General features: G+C 47.5%; 1 protein-coding gene across 2 annotated transcripts in view; it reads left to right on the top strand.

The window, feature by feature from the left end:
• Positions 1-23,029, top strand: part of MAPK4 (mitogen-activated protein kinase 4) — a 207,096-nt gene that overhangs the window by 82,506 nt on the left and 101,561 nt on the right. The window lies entirely within an intron of this gene.

Below are 23,029 nucleotides of genomic sequence, written 5' to 3'. Positions count from 1 at the left end.
AATGCATTGTTTATAATACAGTCAATGTGTTAATTTGAATTTTAGCTCACCTGAAAGTTTGTTCTGCCATCTCTTTTTAACTTAAAAATAATTTGAGGTTGTCAGTGTAAACTGTATTTTTTTAAAGCTATTATACATTTGCTATAACTTATCTCTATGAATCAGGATTTTTCAATAATATCAAGTTAACAAAATTTAGAAATAAACTGGGTATTACATAAGAATCAGGTTCAATGTTCTCATTGATTGTCTTTATAATTAAATGATTAGAATTTATACTAAAAATGGAGTAAATTAAATAGCATAGTCCAGAGTCTGTCTTGCAGTAGGTATTGTTACCAATTATTTAGAATGTTAGCAATTCTCCACTGTATTTTTTTGGTTTCCTGTAAGATCTTGTCTTTTGTTTATTTTTTTTTTAAAGTTCTGCAACATTACCTCTGAGAACCCCTCAGACCTGACATTCTATATAAATTACATTTTTACATGTAAAACAAAACGTACTTGTTGCCCTCCAAACATAATAGTATATACTAATGACCTTTAGTGGTTTTAGTGGAAGGCAGGGGATTAAAATAATTAAATGATAACCATTATAAAAGAAGTATAAGCAATATCCTAATTAATGAATTTGCTAATTATTTTCCCCACTGCTTCGCTGCTATTTGGTTGTTAGCTGAAGCACATTATTGTACATTTGGGAAGAGGAAATGTACTTGAAGATTGCAAAGACTAGCCTACGAACCAGAGCTAAAGATTTCCACCTCAGGGGATTTTAGGGAATAGGTTTTGGACAATTGCCCAATTGATCATTCTAATTTAAATTACTAACTACTGACTCCAGATTTGGTTTAGAGAAACTTTGCTGGTATATGCATTTTGTCTTCCTTCCCTTATTTTATAAGTAAAGAATACTCCAAGAAATTGCCTAAGTTTGAGTAGTCAGGACTATCAGGAAATTGTTTTCAGGAGCAACTTTGCCCTTTAATATAAATTCAGTGAAGCATTAAGTAGAACTCCTTTTTAAGGCTGGTGTCCCCGGACAGAATGGATGCCCCTTGTTTAATTACTATTTTAAGGGGTTAAATGATGCTGGGCATGAGCTCTAATGTGGCAGATGTGAACAGAGAACGCTGTAGCCAGGTTCATCATACAGTGTTCAAAGCCCAAACGGTCCTTCTGTGATTAGTACCCTGCAGGGGGTTGTTGGTAATCAATCAGCCTAAGTCTTGAGCCTTTAAAGTGAGACTAGAGGGGCTATTTTGCCATCATCCTCTTGATGGCTCCCTTTTGCCTTGGGAAAGGGGTTTCTTTACCTACTCTCCCTCCTCCAAGTCCCCCTAAGTCAGTGGTTCTCAAAGGCTGGTCTTGGACTTCCCTGGTGGCACAGTGGTTGGGAATCTGCCTGCCAATGCAGGGGACAAGGTTCGAGCCCTGGTCCGGGAAGATCCCACAGGCCGCGGAGCAGCTAGGCCCGTGTGCCACAACTGCCGAGCCTGCGCTCTGGAGCCTGCGAGCCACAACTACTGAAGCCCGTGCACCGCAACGAAGAGTAGCCCCTGCTCACTGCAACTAGAGAAAGCTTGTGCGCAGCAATGAAGACCCAATGCCGCCAAAAATAAGTAATAAATAAAATAAATAAATTTATTTTTTAAAAAAAGGCTGGTCTAGAGACCAGTAACATCAGCATCACCTGGGAACTTGTTAGAAGAGCAAATTTTCCAGTTTCACCCCAGACCTCCTGAATAGGACACTCCGGGGGTGGGACCAGTCACCTGCGTTTGAAAGATCCTTTGAGGTGATTCTGATGCTCACTCAAATTTAAGCACCGCTGCTCTGAGTCATGGCTCACCCAGGCAGGGTGCCCATTCAGGAGTAGGGTCTGGGGACTTCTGCTGATGTCATACCAACTGAGAGGAAGTTTGGGCTTACCCCCTAACTTCATTTGGCTGTGGTTCCAGACAGTCGTCTTCTTGCTTACAAAAAATGATATGGATGGTCTTGCCAAAGGAACAGGAATCGTGGCTGCTTTCATTCCTTCCATTGGCCTTAATGCACATAGACACACACAGGCACACTCTACCACAGCACTCTACAATCACCTATAGTAGTGAAAGACTAGTTCCTCTCAGCTGTGTGCTACTTGGGAGGGTAGCCATTTTGCAAATCAGTCTTCATCTTCTGCTGTGGTCCTCCAACATGGCTGCATGTTGGAATCACCTGGGGATTCCCCGTCCCTGCACTAGAAATTCTGGCTTAATGGTCAGAGTGAAGTCTGGGTATTGATATTTCTTTTCATTTTTATCTTTTTAGAGAAGTTTTAGGTTCACAGCAAAATTGAGAGAAAGGTACCGAGGTTTCCTGTATACCCCTGCCTTCACATATTCACAGCCTCCCTCATTACCAGCATCCCCCACCAGAGTGGTACATCTGTTACAATCGATGCATCTACACTGACACATCATAGTCACCCAAAGTCAAGAGTTTTCATTAAAGCTTATTTTTTTCTAAAACAGCAAATGTTTCTTTCTCACAGTTCTGGAGGCTGGGAAGTCCAAGATCAAGGAGTCAGCAGTGTCTGGTGAGGGACTGCTTCCTGGCTTGTAGATGGCTGTCTTCTCAGTGTATCCTCACATGGTGGAGAGCAGAGAGGAAGTAAACTCTCTCATGTCCCTTTTTATAAGGACACTAATCCCATCATGAGGCCTCTACCTTCCTGACCTAATTACCCCCCCAAAGACCCACCTCCAAATGCTGTCATATTATCATAGTTTATTCTTGACATTGTACATTCTGTAGGTTTGGACAAATGTATAATGACATGTATCCATCATTATGGTATCATACAGAGTATTTTCACTGCCCTAAAAATTATCTGTGCTCTGCCTATTCATTCCTCCCCCATTTCCCCAACACCAGGCAACCACTGTTCTTTTTACTGTCTGCATAATTTTGCTGTTTACAGGATGTCATATAGTTGGAATCATACAGTATGTAGCCTTTTCAAATTGGCTTCTTTTACTTAGTAATATGCATTTAAGGTTTCTCCATGTGTTTTCTTGACTTGATACCTCATTTCTTTTTAACGCTGAAAAATATTCCATTGTGTGGACCTACCACAGTTTATTCATTCACCTACTGAAGGTCATCTTGGTTGCTTCCAAGTTTTGGCAGCCGTGAATAAGCTGCAATAAACATCCGTGTGCAGGTTTTTGTGTGGATATAAGTTTTCAACTTCTTTGGATGAATACCAAGAAGCACAATTGCTGGATCATACGGTAAGATTATGTTTAGTTTTGTAGAAACTACCAAACTCTTCCAAAGTGGTTGTACCATTTTGCATTCCCACCTGCAATGTATGAGAGTTCTTGTTGCTCCATATCCTCGACAGCATTTGGTGTTGTCAGTGTTCCAGATTTTGGCCATTCTGATTGGTGTATAGTGGCTGATTTAACTTGCATTTCCAAGATGATGTATGATGTGGAACATCTCTTCATATCCTCATTTGCCATCTGTATATCTTCTTTGGTGAGTTGTCCGTTAAGGTCTTTGGCCCATTTTTTAATGGGGTTGTTTGTTTTCTTATTGTTGAGTTTTAAGAGTTCTTTGAATATTTTAGATAACAGTCCTTTATCAGATATGTCTTTTACAAATATTGTTTCCCAGTCTGTGGCTTATCTTCTCATTCTCTTGAAGCATCAGGATTTTAAAAGCCTCCCAGGTGGTTCTAATATGCTGCTGAGCTTGAGAATCAATCAGTTAAAATGTCAAGGCACCTGATGAAGGTGAGGAGGCGGATGGGATAGGCAGTGAGGGAAAAGCCCAGTCACTGACAAGGGGCACAAGCTCTTAAAAGCTGGTTCTCCAGGCAGCTCTCACAGCCCTCTCTTCTTTCCAAAAGCAAGACTTGAACTGGGTCCTTCCCAACATCTTGTCCCATGGAACCAAAACAGCTTTTCGTCTTCCCACGTTGTCCTTGTGACCATGAAGTTGACAGTAAGTGGATGACTCCCTCGTCTTTCTCACTTCAATCAATGCAAGCCATGTTTGTTTTTTTTTTAAGGTTCAAAAGGGACTCATAATGGAAAGCTACCATCATCTTCCCATCCCTGACCCCAAACTTTCAAGCATTTCTTTCTTTAGTTGTTTTGTTGTTTAGTTTCATATCTTTAAATAATTACTTTACCTGCTTTGTTGTGTTTTTTTGTTTGTTTTTGCTCATTTTTGTTGTCGTTTAAGAAAAAAAGAACAAGGCTGAGAAAGGAGTAGTTTGGGGAGTGAAAATCTCCTTTTCTGCCCATGAAATAATCTGATAGTATGTTATGTATTTATTTTTTGATGAATCTTTAATTCCTCCATAACTAGAAAATAAGCATTGTGGTCAGCGTCTTTACTTGATTTTGATAGTAACTGTCACTTTTTAAAGAGCTTATATTTATCCTTTAACTTCAAGTCCTTATATTATAGTCACTATCTTTAACTTCCTTTCTCTTTCCATCAGATTTCAGCAGTAGCTCTCAACTTGGTATGAGAATATGTTCCTTTTCCTTCCCTCCTTCTTCCCTTCCATCTTCCAAACTTTTTTTTTTCTACTGGATCTTTTTTTTACATGTCAAAGGTGATGACATTTACATTTTGTGGCCTATTCACCTGTCGATTGATTCTAAAAGTTGAAAACCAGTAAATGTCAGATTCATTTGTATTATGAAAAAAAATGTGAAAAGAAATGTTGTCCCCCACCCCCACCGCCCTCAATAACTCTCATCCCATCCCTGATTCTGCATTGCAAACAACAACAATGGCCCCTCAGAACTTGGGGTTTAAGTAGGGGGTGGGAAGGGGAGGTAGGTAGGAACTACTTGCTTTTCTACACACAGCAGTTTTGTTGGGGGTGGGGGTGAGGGCGTCCAGTGGTTTCACAGGCAAACCTTCACGGAATTCAACAGTTTCAGGAATTACTTCCCACCTGCCTTTTGACCTCAACCTGGGGCCTCTCCAGGTGTCAGTGGAGCTGGAGAGCCTCCTCCTCAGCTGACCCTGCTCCTGCCCCACCCCCAGCGTGCATTCTGAGCTGAGACTTCCAAATTCTCAACTTTTCAGGAAAGTGTTAAAATCCCTTGTCTTCTGGTCTTTCCCCTTCTGTTCTCTTCACTCTTATGGGTTTATATTGATGTAAAGACCCCCTTCCTAGCATTTTAATGCCATCTAAGTGGAAAAGGAGACAAATGCCTGCTTGGTCCGCATCTAGTACAGCATCTGAGTTGCCTCCCCCTCTCTCTGCAGCTGCCTCCCAGCAGGACTTGCGTGCAATAAGATCTGGGGTTTCTGCTTTGGAGAGGAGACCTTGCTTAGATAACTTTTCATTTGGGTGGGGCGAAGAGGGACTGGAAGAACTGAATACGATAGTATAAAATAATGGCCACATTCGGTTGCCTTGGTAACAGCCTCCCTCTGTAAATAACACCTGGGAGGTTGAGGGAGAAGGGGCGAGCTGATGTCAGCAGGTCTGGCAGGGGGGTTGATGGGGGTGGGAGAAGGGGAGGTAGTCACCAGATTGGAACCGCTGAGTGGCTAGGATCGGCTTGATGGCTGGGAACAACGTCACACCTGTCATTGGTATCTGGAGGGCCCCAAACGTGTTCAGTCATGCAAACAAAAGACTCAGGAGTTGTTTGAACAGGGAGAACAGGCAGCTGTGCTTTGGGTGGTGGGGCACTACTACACTATCTTCCACCCCTCTGCTCAGAGGGGCTCCTTGAAGCTCTCTTCTCCTTTTTCTTGGCAGCCCGGGAAATGAACTCCCTGATGTCAATTTACCATTCCCCTAAATAGCCAAAGCGATACCTAACCTTTCCTAACTAGGACATGGGTTTTCATTCCATGGTTAGAGATAAAGCTTAAAACATAGATCCCCGGGCTTCCCTGGTGGCACAATGGTCGAGAGTCCGCCTGCCGATGCAGGGGACACGGGTTCATGCCCAGGTCCGGGAAGATCCCACATGCTACGGAGTGGCTGGGCCCGTGAGCCATGGCCGCCGAGCCTGCGCGTCCGGAGCCTGTGCTCTGCAACGGGAGAGGCCACAACAGTGAGAGGCCCGCGTACTGCAAAAAAATAAAATAAAATAAAATAAAATAAAATATAGATCCCCTGGGAGAGGGAACCTGGTATCTTTAGTCTCAGAGAAGTATAGATGGCTGGACTCAGACCCTTCTGTAGGTGCTAATGGGGAGGGGTATGAGTGTTTGAAAAGGCGGTAGACAGGACACTGCAGAGAAAGAAAAGGATTAGAAATTGACTTTGGAACCATCGGATAGATGTTTCCTGACCATTTACCTATGATTGGCTGTTCCCTCATCCTCCCACCACCACCAGCACCACCCCCATCCCCTTCTCTAAACTCCCAAGTAGCTGTTCTGAGGGGGATCTTGTTCAGAGTTGCAGTGGAGAATATGGGATGGGATGAGGCTTCGCAGGGGAGAACCATCTAAAGAGGGAAGCTGGGGCAGCAGGAAAGAAAGGTACTTGTGGAGGGAATGGGGTGGCTGGGGAAGAGTGGAGAGAGGGGTGATGGGAGGTGAGGGATCGTTCTGCTGCACATTTAAAGCCATGGGATTAAAGACAAGGGGTGAATGCCGACGCGCCATCCAAAATGGCCCTAGAATTGGGCAGAGCACCACAAGCTCTCGAAGTTGGCGGAGACTAACTAGTTTGCCGTATTGCGGTTGCAGGAAGGATGGGCTTGTGAGCATCTGTGCAGGATCTTGCTGCTGTGTGATTATTAAACACTATATATAGCCATCTGACACTAGCGACGGGAGCTAGTTACCTTTCTTGGGGTTTCCTACAGTGAGGCCATTAATCTGTCTGCTGTCCCTGGTCACAAAAGGAAAGGGAAGCAAGAGAAAGACAGTCCCTTGTCAAGGGGCACATAGCAAGCTAATGGCAATTTAGTGGTGTCCCTTTGCACACCAGCTCCGTCGTCTGATTATACTGGGACAAGTCTTAGCAGTCAGTGCCCTGGGGCATTTAATTCACTCCGGCAGCATAGCCTAATGGTTAGGGCGTGGGGGTCTGGAGGCAGACTGCTGGGGTTTGAAAGCCTTATCTGCCACTTCCCAGCTGGGTATGCTTGAGCAAGTTCTTCACCATCCTGTGCCTCAGTTTCCCTGTTTGTAAGATGGAAGCAATACATCAGTATTGCAGTATCCCAGTATATTCCTGGGAATATCATTGTGAAGTTAAATGAGATGGAGTACATTGTTACCAGTTATTATTTAGTGTGGGAAGGTAAATAATAGCTACATGATTATTATTTCAGCAGTCTTTTATGTGATATTTACTTTACACCCTGACTTCATGGCTATTGCTTTTAACAAAAACCCTGTGAGATAAATACGGAAGGTATTAATATTCTAGTTAACAGATGTGGAAACTGAGGCTCAAGGTCATGTAATCTATGAGTGGCAGAGGTCAGACTTGAACCCAGAGTTCTTTCATGAGCCAGAGGCTCTCCACTGCACCTGATGGTCACCTTCTCCTTGGGGGACACTGCCTCCTCCAGGCAGTTTCCAAAAAATTATGCGAGGCTCTTCCTAAAAACAAGGGTCGTTCACTCTTGGCTGGTGTTTGAGAGTCAGGTGATGTTGTTCAGCCTCTGCACCTGGGGGCACACCTGCAGATGGCCAGTCAGGGTAGGGGGCTGCCGGGAACGTGGGATGGAGGGGGGTGGGCACCTCAGCAAGCCCCACCCCATCCCGCTCGGGCTGCCTGAGCATAGCCAAGGTGGAGCCGAGGGCCATGGGCTTGTGCCAGGACTGTCAGAGCACCTGCGAGGGCCACTCTCCCCAGGGTGTCCAGCTCAGAGCTCCCATCTCTCCACACCTACCGGGGAGCCTCTACTCACTCCTCAAGTCTCCGTTTAAACGTCAGTTCTTCAGGGAATCTGCCATTTTTCACCAAAGTAATTGTCTCCTTGTCACCCCTGCTCATAGCATCCTGTACTTTCCCATGATACGTTTATCACAGTTGTAATCATACGTACACGCTATTGGTGCCAATATTTGTGTCACATCTGCCTCTCCACCCCCAGACTGTAAGTTCCTTGGGGCCAGGGATCGTGTCTGCTTGATTTGCCCTGGGTCCTCCCCACTGCCTGGTACAAAGTGATGCTCAGTAAATATTACATGAAAGTATTAAGTATTAAAAATACATGCAAATGCTTTGGAAAGTGGAAAGTTGCTTTGCAAATGTGTTTTCACCTTAATTTTATTGCTATCTGTGGGACAACCACACAATAAAAGAACTATGGCATACTGCCATATGGCACACTGTCTATGGCAGCTGAAGCTTCCAGAAAAATCGGGCAAGACAGTTCATGGGAAGACTCAGCTATGTGACCTTTCAGTGTGGCTGCTGGTGAACGAAGGGAACTAGACAGATGAGCCTGAGGAGGTAGCCTTGGTAAACAACCTGAATTTAGCATCCCGAGTTTGTCAATGTGATGATCTGAAAGCTGGTAGGAGAAAACAAAAAATGAACAACTAAGGGAATGGCATGCAGTTGCTCTCTGGGTTTATTTTTGCTTAAGCTGGTGTGTTCCTACCATGCTGGTGATGCCCCACCTTCGGTGAGATACCTGAAAGCGAGCAGTTACCAGGAACCTACCAGCAAAATCCCTTCTCTGATCCCAGTTCCTTTTGGTTCCGCCGGACTCTCTGCAACACTCCCACTAAGTCAACTATCTGTTTCTACACCTCCGCTCAGCTCCTATCTGACCTCACTGTCACCCACACCGTGGCGGGTGCTGCCCCAGTGCGGTCTGTAAGGCCGGCCCAGTCTTCAGTGCTCACCATTCAACTGCTCCCTTGTCCCTGTGACCGCCCCGCTCTCGTCCCAGAGAACCGACCACGCTTCCACCAACACGTCACCCCTCCAGGGGATATGCCTCTGTGCGCACTTCCCCCAAGCACTCCTTGCAAACACCTCCACTCTCAAGTCGCTGGCTCCATTCCCACCCATCTCTTTATTTGTTCATCAGCTCTTTATTGAGCACCTACTATATGCCAGGAATTGTACAAGGCTGGGGATATAAGGACGAACCAGCCACTGTGCTTTTGCTCTCAGGATTCCCAGTAGTGGGAAGAAGGGCCTACAGAGAGGTACAACCCCATGAGATTACTGCCTTAGGTGTAGGCATTGTGCTTCATGATTCTGGAGAAGAGAGAGTTTACTCTGAGGATGGCAGGGCGACATTAGGGTAGCACTGCTTCAGGGGCCCAAAGAGGACAGTATCACCAACATACGGGCTGCATGTTCTGGGAAGGTAGAAAGTCAGGAACAGTCGCCCCAGTCTGTGTGGCTGCAGCGTGGGGTGCAGTTTAGGGAGTGGTTGGCCGTGAGGCGGGAAGACGGATCAGGTCTGATGCAGGGCCTGTGTGAGAAGCTTGGGCTTTAATCTCTGGGCAGTGGGGAGCTATTGCAAACCTTTTGAAAACAGGAGAATGAAATGATCAGTTGTGTTTCCGAGATAATTGGAAACAGAAAGGAGGATGGATTGGAGAGGTTGCAGGAAGGTGGTAGAGAGACCATTTGGGGGCTTTGGGGACTTCATTCATTCATTCACTCACTCACTCATTCTAAACCTGTTCACGGAGGGAGGGAAGCCACAGATGCTACAGGGCTCTCAGCTGCAGGAAAGCAAATGTGAATGGTCTCGCACCCCGCTGCTACAGTGGGGACAAAAGCTAGAGGTGGTAGAATGCAGACTCTGGACATGTCAGGATATCCAGGACCTAAACTCAGGCAGTCTGGCTGAAGACAAGGGGGACAGATGGCAGGATTTTCAAGACGGGGTCCTAGCTCCTCCCGTATCACCACCTCAATTCTTCAGTCTGGTCACAGCCCTCACCAGCTTCTCCTGGGAGGTGAGCCCATAGGAGACCTTGGCAGGGAGTGGGAAGAGAAAGGGCAAGTCCAGGCTCAGAGAACACCCTGAGCACAGGCACAGGTATCTAAGATTTTTTCCAGGCTTTAGTCCCAGTCATCTTTTCTGGCACTTCAAAAGAAATCGGAGCCGATCTTTGCTCCTTGGAGCCTGGCGAGCGTGAGGTGGAAGCTGGCACTCCGTCCCTTTCTGCATTTGTGTCGAAGAAAGACAGAACAAATCAATCCACAGGTCCAAAAGATGACTATCAAAGTCAGTGTCTGGTTTGCTTTTTGCTTTATTTCAAAGCAAACCTCGCCTTATAAAACTGAACAAAGGGATGCGGGTGGACTTTGGGTCCCGAACCCTCTACCTCAGTTCCGGTTGGTCAGGACTCTTGCAGGACCCCTTGGCTCCATCCTGATGAGACCCACACTGTCCTTCTCTCCAGGCTTCCTGAAGCCTGGCCTCATGAACACAGGCGCTACATCCCGACACTCTATCTGCCCACGCTTGAGATCCTAATTCGCAGTTTTGGCAGTTGAAACAGATTCTAAATTAAAAACAAGTTACATTGTTGCTTGAAAAACGAAAGTGTTTTTTGTCATTGGTCAGATAAAGCCTTACTGTAAAAGCAACCTTCTTCCCGCCTAGGAGGTTCTTACTGATGGGTGGGTAGCGGTTCCTCCCACCACGCTTGGTGAGCAGGGGAGTCAGTCCTTTGTATCCATGGGTTCCGCGTCTGCGGATTCAACCAACTGCAGGTCAAAAACATTTGAAAAAAATTTCCAGAAAGTTCCAAAAAGCAAAACTTGAATTTGCTGCACTCCAGCAACTAGTAACATAGTATTTTTATTGTATTAGGGATTATACGTCATCTAGAGATGATTCGAAGTATACAGGAGGATGTGCGTAGGTTATATGCAAATACCATGTCATTTTATATAAGGGACTTGAGCATCCTCAGATTTTGGTACCCACAGGGGTTCCTGGAACCAATCCCCATGGATACGAGGGGACGACAGTCATCTCTCTCTGCTTACTCCGAGTGAGAGGTGACCAGTGCTGGAGGGGGCAGCTCCTTCCAGCCACCCCTTCTTACTATCTGGCCTTACCTCTTCCCTCATGTTCTGGAAGGCAGCTCTGTCCACAGTGCCCACCCAGTCAACTGCCTTACCTACTCCTTTGAGCCCTAATTTGCCCTGGCCCTATAGCATTGGTGGATATTGAGGGCAGTGTCTACCCAGGAGCCTTCCTCTCAAAGGGTGGCTTGGAGGCTGGATCTACCTTTAAGCCTGGGAGTGGCTGAGCCCTTCCCCAGGCAGGCCCCCTGCCCAGGCCCATCGGCTTTGCTCTTGTTCCTGGCACCTGAGAATGCCAGCATAACAAGGGCACAGAGCCTGGTTTGTGCTGGTTTTTCAGAACTCATTAAATCCCAAGGTTCGTTTATCTGGAGTCTGCAGAGAATGGGAGAGGTGAAGGAATGCTTCACTGCGTCACTGTCCCACCCAAATACTTACACTGTGCTGGCCTCGGTGCCAGCCTGATCCAGGTTTCCAGCTCATGACACTGAGCAGGTAAAATCCAGTTCCTGCCCAGGACTCCCTGTATCTGGGAGAGCTGCGGAGTTGGTGGCTGCCGGCACCATTATGTTTGTCAAGCTAATGCGCTGTATTGTGTTGGTCAAACTGCTGCTCTTGTCAAGCTTCCAGCATTTTCTGCAATGAGGACTTTATTGATGTGTGTGTCTAAGGATCCCGGGCTGTGAGGACAGTCTTTGTGTGACAAATGCTAACAACAGCCCAGAGACTCAATAAGGAGGCAGGAGTGGCCTCTGGGAGTGGGGGCAGGGTCCCTCTTTCTTCCTGTTACCCTTCCTTCTCTCTCCTCATTCTTGCTCTCTTGCTTCCACTGCTTTCTTTCCCAACCTCCCTCCACTCCCCTCCCAGGCACTGGAGCCATCTGTCTTCTTCTCCAGGCAGCTCGTGATCTGTCGGAAGGCTGATCACTTCCTTCCCTCCCCCTTCCATGTCCGGCGGGGTTTGATGTCCCTGACCATCGGACGTAAGAAGCTTATTTGCATGTGGAATCCCTCACAGGCTTGTGGGAGTTCATTGTTCCTAAGAGGCCAGTGACACTCCCTAGTATCTCTCCTGCTAGAGTGAGGAGGAAAATGAAAAACAAGCACCCCGTCAGCACGTTTCCCCTCCAATGGGTCAGGTTCCTACAGTGTTATCTCTGTGGCATGGGGTTCTGACTCCTGGGGTCTAATAAGCTTTCAGTGAAGGAGGCATTCACAAGGAGAGCAGTGGAGAGGGCGATGGAGACATGGAGGTTAATAAGTGAGAGCAAATGGCCTCACCATGATGGACTTGCTTAGCCCCTTGGTGAGTATCTTAGTCTGTTCAGGCTGCTACAACAAAACCATAGACAGAGTGGCTTATAAATAACAGAAATGTATTTCTTATGGTCTGGAGGTTGGGAAGTCCAAGATCAGGGGTCCAGCATGGTCGACTTCTGGTGAGAGCCCTTTTCAGGATTGTAGATGGCTGATTGTATCTACACTGTATCCTCACACGGTACAAACAGGGTGAAAGAGCTCTCTGGGGTCCCTTTTATCAGGACTCCCATTCATGAGGGCTCTATCCTCATGACCTAATCACCTCCCAAATGCCCCACTTCCTAATACCGTCACATTGGGGGTTAGGATTTCAACATATGAATTGTGTTGGGGGCACAGATACAGACATCCGGTCCATTGCAGTGATTCATTGTAGACGCTCCATCCCGGGCTGGGTGTCTCAGTGTGTTCTAGGTCATAAGAGAAGACAGGGATAATTTAGCCTAAAGTTCCCTGCCAAAAAAAAAAAGACTCAAAACGCATGTGCAGTGGCTAGTGAACCAATACTCACTTCTTCCCATGCAGAGGCCACTCACTCTTGGCGGGCTGTGAAGGGATGAGAAAGGGTAACAGTTCCAGCCCCCTAGACTCCAGCTAACATCACCGTGGAAGTGGTTTAATTTTAGTATAATTGGTTTGTGGTCGTGGCTTACCTCCGATTTGTGCGAAATACTTTTGGAAGTATATTCAGATCACCACCCTGTTCTGATTCCCACGAGTTAAGTGGGGAAGTATGGTTATTCCCACTTCACAGATTAGAAACTCCTTGCTAGAGAGCTCCCAGGCAGTGGTAGGACTCGAACCCAGGTCTCCTGGCTCCCAGCCTATGGCTTTCCTCCTCAGCTATGACAGTCCCGTATGGGCCAGACATTGTTGCTGTCACCTGAGCTGTCAAAATACCACTTCTTCTGTCACTTGTGAACAGGGAGATGCAATCACCAAGAGAGGGAACATTTTTTTCTGCCCTATGAATGATTTCTTTGTACCTCTGAGTGCAACCCCTGTAAATGATTAGCCTCCATGAGAATAGGAGGGAGTAGTGTGTGATATATTTGCTGGATAATGGGCCAGGTAACTGGGTGAGAAGCAGGCCAGTGAAAGAAGTCAAGAATTCTATGAAATTTATTAAAGAGACTGCACTGCACAGAGGATTTGAGTCAGAAAAGACTTGTGAAATTCTCATATCTGCTTGGCATCTCTAACGGGGAGAAAAGAAGTGAGTTTTACAACTTTGAATTTGTAAATGGTGCTCTGGAGCCTGGGGCTTCTCAGAATGCATTTGTTCTGCCCAAGTATTATTTATTATTGAGTAGGTTAGGAATTAGGCACTGGGGCTAGAGTGATGCACAGGAAGGGGTCCCTGCCCTCACCAGTCTTCCAATCAAACACCGAAGACAAGCAATTAAAGCTGAAACAAAAAGGCAGAAAGTGATATGAGACAGGGAGGTGGAGGACACAACCCGACAGATAAGCTAGTCTGGGGAGGGAAAGGAGTATCAGGGAAAGCTTTCTGGATGACGGGGCATTTAAACTTGTACTTGTAAGGCTGAGTAAGAATTAGCCAGAGGAAAAGGATGGCGAACAGCATGTGTGGAGGCCTAGAGGCAAGACAGAAGATGACGTCTTCAATGGACTGAAAGACATTTTGTATGGCTGGTGAGTAGAGTCAAGGAAACCATGAGGTTAGAGGTTGAGACCTTTAGAAGCGATGCCAGTTTCCAAGATGACTTAAAGGAGGAAAGCAAATGCTTCTTCTCCAAGGAACTGGGGGAACTAGAAAAACAAAAGCAAGCACTCAAATGTGAGAGGGATGGGGGCGGGACCCTCCATGACAGAAGTCCCCATGGGAGATGACAGAATGCACTGGTGTTGCAACCAAGCCTGGATCAGGAAGCGGGCTCAACCCCTTTCTAGCGTGTGATCTTGAGAAAGTTACTTCCACTCTCTCAGAACGGAAGCAAGAGGTGCCTGCCATGCACAGATCACTGGCACAGTGTTCATTCATGTCACGGAATAGTTCCCCACAGTGTGGTGTGAAAGTTCAAACATCACTGAACATGTGTCACCGTGCCCAGCACATAGTAGGTCCTCGATAAATGCCAGCTGAGGCGGACCATGTGCCCGGAAGTGACTTTCTCATGAAATCTGGGCTGACAGAGAGTAATCTCGGAATTCAGGAAGGCACAGTGGCCCGTGGGCACTCTGCAGTGGGTGCTAAAGCAAGTGTGGGAGAAATGAAAGATGCCCAGGCTCTGCTTTTGCGAAGCTTAGACCCTGGCTGGGATCTCTACCCTTTAGAATACAGTCCAAACAAAGCAAACCCCAAAGAGGCTCACCTTATTTAGCCACTTAAGTCATAACTGTCCTGATTTAGATATTGCAAGAGGCCAACATCTTCTGTGATGCCAGGTTTCCTTCCTCTAAAAAAACAAAAAAGAAAGAAAAATGAGAAGTTTCCCTTTGCGTCTACAAAGGTCAAATGTAGGAGTTGTCTCAAATCAGAAGGATTTAAATGCTGGCACACACTCACACCCTCACACACTGGTGATCTGAAAGTCGGACTCCCAGCCTCAAGCCTAGGCAGGTACAGCCCCTGCCCCCGTGCTGTTCCCGTGGCGACCAGCACCCACACCCCACACTCAGGGACCCAGACTGACTGCCCACCCCCAGCTCTGCGCTCATGTGGGCATCAGAGCTCCAAACGAGGCCTCCGGAATTTCTCTCTGTGCTATTTCAGTATTGTTGGGAGGCTTGGGAAGCCTTTGTTCTCCCTGGCTGGTTACGTAATTTTCAAGAGAAAAAGGCAGAGAATCAGTGACTGAGCTGAATACTCCCAGAGTTTGCTCTTGGGGGAGGCGGTAACCCCAGAGTCTGATGTCCTTGCCGCTCATTTTTTCCTTCCAGCCCTCTGTAGCTGTCCTCCTATCCCCCCTGAGGGAGATGAGGATAAAACAGGTTCCCCTCCTGTTTCTTACTCGGTGGCACCCCCACCAGCATGCTCTGGAGGAAACCGTAGAAGGGAAACAAACAAGGGCCAGTGGCCTCACTGCCTGAAAGGGATGTTAAGGAGTTTGCACATGCTCACTGGGGCACCTGTCAGTGGCTCCCTGCTTGAGACGTATATATTTTAGGCCGAGGAGTGCTTTGGGCCTGGGTTGGTCACTGTCCTGCCGGCTGGTGTTTGAAGGGGATCCCGGGACCTCAGTTGGAGAGGTCCTGGGCGCAAGAGAGGCTCGGGACACTGCAGCCTGAGTTGGCCTCATGGGTGATCGCTGGGAGGAGCCATCTGCCTGTGCACGTGGGTTTCCACAAACAGAAGGGGCTTCCAGACTCGGGTACCTTACTGCCCATGGACACCTCCAGCCTGTTTCCCTCCTGGGTCGGGGGGAGTGGTACTTCACTTCAAGAGCTGGAAGACCAGGAAGGGTTGTTTCTCCTGATTCCTGGGAGCCCCGATGCTAAAAATCAGAGGTAACACAGTGATCACTGCCTTGGGACTAGCATTCCTCTCCTCGGTGAGGAAACGCCTCCTGGTCACCTCTCTTCTGGGGCTTGTGTGGCATTGTTGCTTGAGCCCCCCGCTTTATCTCCCACTCACCTTGGAGGGGTTCAGAAGCTTTCTGATCTGCGCCTCAGGGGCACATTTTTAAAATTTGTCTTTCCATTTGGGTTATACTTTGTCATAAGCCTAATCTTACTGCACAACGTAGCCATTCCTGTGTCAACTGGTATTTATTTCTGGAATCCTCACCGTGTGCCAGACACAGGACTCACCCCCGGGGTTAAGTCAGTGAAAAAGGGAGGTAAGATTCCACCCCCCGCCACCCCCTGCAAAAACCCTGATGACTTCCCAAGATTCTGTCTGGCTCTGGAATCTGATGGGCTCTAAGCCAGGTAAGACCCAGGACCCCCTGCCCAAAGCCTCAAGATTTCAGGCCAAGTTTGCATCTTTTCCATCTTGGACATGTCAAGAGCCAAGGTCTATGCGTCCCTCCTCTCTGTTAGCTACCTGTTATCTATAATAAATACCCCTGCATTTAGTGGCTTAAACAGCATTTGCTGTCACAGGTTCTGTGAGTCAGGAATCCGGGCACAGCTTTTAGCTGGGTGCCTGTGGTATAAGGTCTCTTGTGAGCCTTCAGTGGAGCCGTGGCCACTGGAGAGGGCTGGAGTCCTCTCAAGCTCACTTTGGGGAAGATCCGCTTCCTGGCTCGCTCACGTGGTGGCCAGCGGGCCTCGGAAGATCCCATTGCAAGAACTCACCCAGGTCTCACCTCAGGGCTGCCTCATGACATGGCCACTGGCTTCCCCCAGACCTATCACCTGGGATGGAAGCCACAGTCTTCTCATAACCTGATCTCAGAAGTGACATCCCATTATTTCCGCCATATTCTGTTCCTTAGAAGTGAGTCAGGAAGTCCACAAATGCTTAGGGGAGGGGATTCCACAGAGCCTGAAGCCAGGAGGCGGGGTCCATTGGTGGCTGTCTTGGAAGCTGCCTTCCCCCTCCTCCAGGAGGCTTCTCTGACTGATCTTCCTGGTCCTCTTACTGCACTTGCAGTCGAACTATGAAGTTGGTCCCTGAATATTCTTGCACTGTTTCTGTTATTGTTATGTGGTCCTTCTCTCCCTATAGGAATATGGGCTCCTTGAGGTCAGGAGCCATATGTTCTCCATCTCTTTATTTCCCACTTAGACCAACCATGTACCTAGCAGGTTACTATCAGGTGGACAGTGACAGCTTCAGGTTAAAAGAAAAAAGACAGTAAAAATGTCTTAAGCAAAAATAGAGCTTGACCATCTCACTTGGCAAGAAAGCTGGAGGCAGGCATTTCCAGGCTTAGCTCAGCTACTCAGTGATGTCTGCAGGGCCCCATGCTCATCTGCCAACTCTGGTGTGCTGGCTTGGCCTCCCAGCTTGTCCCCACATGGTCTCAAGATGGCTGCTGTGGCACCAACACCACTTCTTCCTACAAGTGCAGCTAAGGACAGGGAGTAGGGGAAGAAAACTTTTTCAGTGAGGCCCCTCTAGTGCCTTTAAGGCTTATTGTCGAGAACTGGCTGATATGATCACCTCTAAACCACCCATTGCCAAAGGGGAGTTGGGTTAGCACGATTGACTTAGATTCATGGCCCTCAGCAGGGATGCGTGTGGGAGATGTCATTGCCCTCTAGGATTTTGGCTATGTGTGAGGCTGTCACAGGAACCAGGGGGTGCTGTTGCCATTTAGTGGAGCAAGGCCGGGGTTGCTAAACTTTAGGCAATACTGTACCCTGTACCATATAGCTCCATGAAACAAATAACTCTTCTGTGCAATTGCCAATACTGCTGGAGACTGCTGCTTTGGACCAGTGGTTCTCAACTAGGGGTAATTTTCTGCCTTCTCCACTGGTGATAGTTTTCAATGTTTAGGGACATTTTGGTTGTCACAACTGGGGGGTGCTACTAGTGCATCTGGTGGGTAGAGGCCCGGGATGCTGTTAAACATCCTACAGTGCACAGGAAAGCCCTGCAGCTGAGAAGGACCTGGCACAAAATTTCAATCATTCTGAGGTTGAGAAGCCCTGGTTTAGACCCATCATCTAACCATGAGTCAACCCTGAGTTGGGCTCAGCTGCTCAATGGCTGACTCAGACTTGGTTTCTGTTTCTTTGGAGGAAGTGGGAATGGTTCCTGGGCAGGTGACCAGTGGCAGATACAGGACCAGCTGGGAGGATGCTCAGCTCAGCTACCCTCTAGGATGGCCAGTCCCTGCAGCCAGGGCCTCTGGCATCTGAGGTTTACAGTTAAAGAAGAGGTCAAGGGCTTCCCTGGTGGCGCAGTGGTTGAGAGTCCGGCTGCCGATGCAGGGGACACGGGTTCGTGCCCCGGTCCGGGGAGATCCCACATGCCGCGGAGCGGCTGGGCCCGTGAGCCATGGCCGCTGAGCCTGCGCGTCCGGAGCCTGTGCTCCGCAACGGGAGAGGCCACAACAGTGAGAGGCCCGCATACCGCAAACAAACAAACAAAAAAGTACTGGTTGGAAAGCAGGGTTATGGCTGTTTGAAGTTGGCGGAGGTTTTTTTTTTTTTTTTTTTTTTTGCGGTACGCGGGCCTCTCACTGTTGTGGCCTCTCCCGTTGCGGAGCACAGGCTCCGGACGCGCAGGCTCAGCGGCCATGGCTCACGGGCCCAGCCTTTCCGTGGCATGTGGGATCCTCCCGGACCGGAGCACGAACCCGTGTCCCCTGCATCGGCAGCCGGACTCTCAACCACTGCGCCACCAGGGAAGCCCTTGGCGGAGGTTTTCTGTTGCTGTTGTTGTTTGGGGTTTTTTGGTGTGTTTTGTTTTCTTTTTGGTTTGGTTTAGTTTTCCTTAACTTTTAATCTCATTTTAATGTTTTATTTCTCAATTTTTCTTTTTATCAAGTGGGCTAATTAACTGTGATCTCCACACTGAAGCTCAACACAGGCTGAAAAGGTATCTGGCTTGTGCTTTAATTTGAGAAGAACCACAGGGTGTGCATCCCCCAAATTTGCCCTCACTAGTCCTGGGAAGTCACATTGGGTCTAGATGGGTCTTGGTGGGAATCACCTACTTGGGCTCAGCTAATGGGCTACAGTGATGAGAAGTGTGGGCTTTGGAGTCAGACGGACCCTCGTTTACACCCCAGATTCATCACTGGCTACTTGTGTGACTTTGGGAAAGTCATTTCCCTCTGGGGGCTTCATGGGAGAATGATATCAACCTCATGGGGTTCTTGTGAGACCCAACTAATCAGTCCCTTGGCCCAGAGTGAACCCTCCACGTGTGTAGTTACCCCATCTTCATAGTGTCATCTTCACCAGTTCCCCAGAAAGGCTCTGTTAAGATACACATGGGGTTTGGGAGCGAGGCCCATCAACAGCACCATAGAATCGCAGAGCTGGAAGGTAGCTTGTGGAAAGCAGAGAGCTGGGTCCTGGGGGAACAAAACCTACAGATGAGCTGAACTAAGCCTGGGGCTGGGGGATCCCAAGCCCAGGGTTCTTCCGGGGGGGGGGGGCAGGCGTGGGATAGTGCCACTGTGAAGGGGAATGGGGGCTGGTGGTAGGGGATTGAGTCCAGGAGAGAGGAGACGGTGCAGAAAGAGCCGGAAAGGGGCCTGGTTGCCACACACTTCAGTGCCTCCTTGGGAACAAGCTAGAGGGCATTCCTACACAATCTAGAGCAGGGGTCTAGAGCAACTTACCCCCTGGCCCAGTCCAGCCTCCCACCTATTTTTGTCAAGTTTTATTGAAACAGAGCCATGCCATTCATTTGGGTATTGTCTGCGGCTGCTTTTGTGATGCAGAGGCAGGGTTGAATAATTGTAACAGAGACTGTTTGTCCTACAAAGCCTAAGATTTTTATTCTCTAGCCCTTTATAGAAAAAAACCTGCCAATCTCTGGTCTAGGGACTTCATTCACATAGACTGCAGCAATTAGGACCATGGAACTTCGAGTCAGACAGACTTGACTGATATGAATGGTACTACCTGGAATTGTGCAGGGTACATACAGCCTGTTCAACTGTAAACATCAGCCCTGCCGAAGAAGGTTTTCCTGCAAGTTTTTGGGTGCTCAGGAGAGGGAAGAAAGCAGTATCTGGGAAATGTCCTCCAGACAAGGCCTCCAATGCTGGGGGCCTTGGTTCCTGCTGAAAGCCACCAGCCTGAGGCTTGGGAGGGATCAGAGCAAGCAGAGGAGGTGAGTCTAAATTTAGACTCTCCAAAGCCGCTTTGTAAACTAGAGCCCCAGGAATCCCAGGAAGGGACAATTGGCACACACCACCAATCTCTGGTTTGCCTCCACATGTTAAAAGGCTGGATGCATGCGAGGATAATTAATTGGCCTCAGATAAGAGACTGATGGAAAGTTGGTGAGAAATCAGTGGAGAAAAGAAGCACCATTGCTAGGAGTCCTGGGGTAGAGATTTCTACTCCTATGTTTATTACGATGTTCACCATGGAATTGTGGGAGCCTTGCGGCCCTTGGAAGAGTTACATGTGTTCTTCTCGCTGACTGTCATTTGAGCACAGCTGAACCCATGACCTTTCCACTTCTCAAGGTGAATGCCAGCTCCCTGGTTCCAAATCACACCTGTGATTCAGAGCAGCTGTGAGCCACACCCCCCCCCCAAATGGAGAATGACTGTGCTTTGCCCTGAGATGCTGCATCACACCAAGAGCTGCCATCCTCACCCCTCTGCCCAGGTGGGCACATCCAGATGCCAGATGTGCCCCTCTCTAGGGCCGTTGGGCCCACGCCTCTTGGTATACCATGCAAGAAAAGAGCCCTAATCCGAGACTTCTTAGGTAATCGGCATTTCATAATCAGTCCACCTGTGAGGAAAGGCAAAGGGTTTACGGTAGAAATTATAGAGGAATGATAGGGGAAAACTTAGAAAATAAGGAGGTTTGAGAAGAGATGAATAACAGTAAACTCAAATGGGAACAGAGAAATGGTCAGGTGAGGGCTGCCTTTTTCGTGTTGAAATGCTAAGAGATGCAGCATCTAAGCAGATGATACTGAAGTTCAGAGATATTGGTTGGTCTGAGCAGTTGGGGCTTGTTGTACGAAGATCCCTGTTGCAGTGAACACGTTGCATTGGGGCAGCGATGGGAAAGGGGAGGAGGCTGACCGTCTAGGGAAGGTAGGCATCGTGGTTTTGTAGACATAACAAATGCACCTCAGGTAACTCCAATTCACAGGTATGTTCTAAGCACTACTTTGTGTCCTGGGCTTGAGAAACAAAGCCTAGTTGAGAGATAGACATGTATAAAAAGTTAAATAACAGCCCAGATTAGTATATGGTAAATGTCAAATACAGTATATATACACAAACACACTGGAGTTCAGAAAAGGGAGGAATGTCACTGAGGACACTTCAGAGAGGACGTGAGACTTCATCTGGATTTGGAATGATGGACAGGATTTCAACAAGTGGGGAAGAAGCAGGATATTTCAAGAACCAGAAAGGTGCAAGCAAAGCAGCAGGATGGGAATTAAAAGAGTGTATTTAGAGGCCATGAGGATGGTGGATTGGCTGGAATCGAGCCTTCCCAAGGTGACGGGGTTCCTGCTTTTAGCATGTTGGGCAGACCACTCAGACAGACAGACAGACAGACAGACACACACACACACACACACACACACACACACACAGACATTTCCTCCGCCTGTGAGAGGAAGAAGAAAGAGTTTTAAAAATAAATAAAACCCCTCTTAATTATCCACAAATTATCTGCACTGCAGCTGATATGGAACAAATCCTGCCTTCAGCTTGCTGGTGATGTCATCTCCCTGCTTAGGTGCTCATTCCCGTCTCTGTTTACATCCCATTGGGAGCCAGAAAGGGAAGAAGGCTTCAGCATCTCCCCTATAAAGCAATATGTAATTTCTTCTGTTTGCTCTGCCCTTGGGAATCGGGCCAAGTATATGGGTAGAAAGTGAAAGGTGTTCCAGTTTAGTTTCTGTTACCTGACTTGAGCAGCAGGAGTTGGAGGAGGGATGGAACAGGGCCCCAGGTGGCTCTTTTGTTCCCCTAAATTAGGTGTCCAGGTGGACTTTACAACACAAGCCATAGACAGGCTCAGTGGGTGGTCCCAGTACTGTCTCTAACTGGCTAGGAATCCTCAGAGTGAATGGTATTCATTTATCAATTCATCAAATGTTTATTGACCCTGTCTATGCTAGAAGCACTGAGCTGGTGTTCCCTGAGCTTCAGTGCCCTTATCTGTAAAGTGAGAACTCAGACTAGAATCGTAGTCTCTCAGTGGAGATGCTGGCATTTGGGGGTGGGTGTCAGTTATTCACTGATAGTGATGCTTGGCAGGATGATTGGCAAATCTGGCCCTGCTCATTAAAGACTTGTAGTGACTCCTCATCAGAGCAGCTAAGGAAGGCAGGACCACCCCCAGTTGAGGGCCACAGAACTTGTTTGTTACAATTATTTCCCAGTCTTAAGTTCTGATTATTTTGCTGCTGGGCCGGATAAAAACATGCAGAGTAGAATTGCTGAAGATTGATGAAGCATCAGGATATTAGGTACATCTTATTCAAACATAAGGGAAATTTTAACAATAGCAACAACAGGTAACATCTGTCAAGCGGTTACTATCTTCCAGACTCTTGGTAAATTTCTGTCATTAATAGTCTTTAGAAGGCATCTGATTATTTACTATTTCAGGTCATCTCTGTCCCCTAATTTCCCCCCTTGATTTTAGAACATTGAGTTGACTGTTGTTTTGCTTCATTTATCATTTGCAGAGTTCAGATGTGAAAGTATCCCTACAGGGGACCCTACAGGATTATGGGAATTAAGAAGCAGCCCTGGCTTGATTCAGTCCTTTGCACAGGATGTAGTGTTTGTTCTCTGTGTGTGTGTGGACTTTATAAACTTATAAAACCTGTCAGTTCCTTAGAAGCTATGATATTGCCTTTACTTCAGAGGTCTGAATTTATATTGCTAGTTTGGCCATTTTTTTCTCCCCACTTAGGTCCTATGCCTGTAATTTGAGTCAGCAGCCACCAGGGGGCAGTCAGGATATGATTTGATTCATTGCTTTGAAGAGCTAGGTCCCCATCATCAAAAAGAATACAGTTCACCATGCCAGCCCTGGTGTCATGCTAAGAAGTCTGTGCCCTGCTTGGCTGTGCAGAAAGTCCCTATTCCAGGGTGGCAATAAAATTTCCTTATAATCT

Source organism: Kogia breviceps, chromosome 15, assembly GCF_026419965.1.
Source record: "Kogia breviceps isolate mKogBre1 chromosome 15, mKogBre1 haplotype 1, whole genome shotgun sequence".
Classification (NCBI taxonomy): Eukaryota; Metazoa; Chordata; class Mammalia; order Artiodactyla; family Physeteridae; genus Kogia; species Kogia breviceps.
Note: the sequence above shows the minus strand (reverse complement) of the source record. Positions and strands in the feature narration are given on the sequence as shown.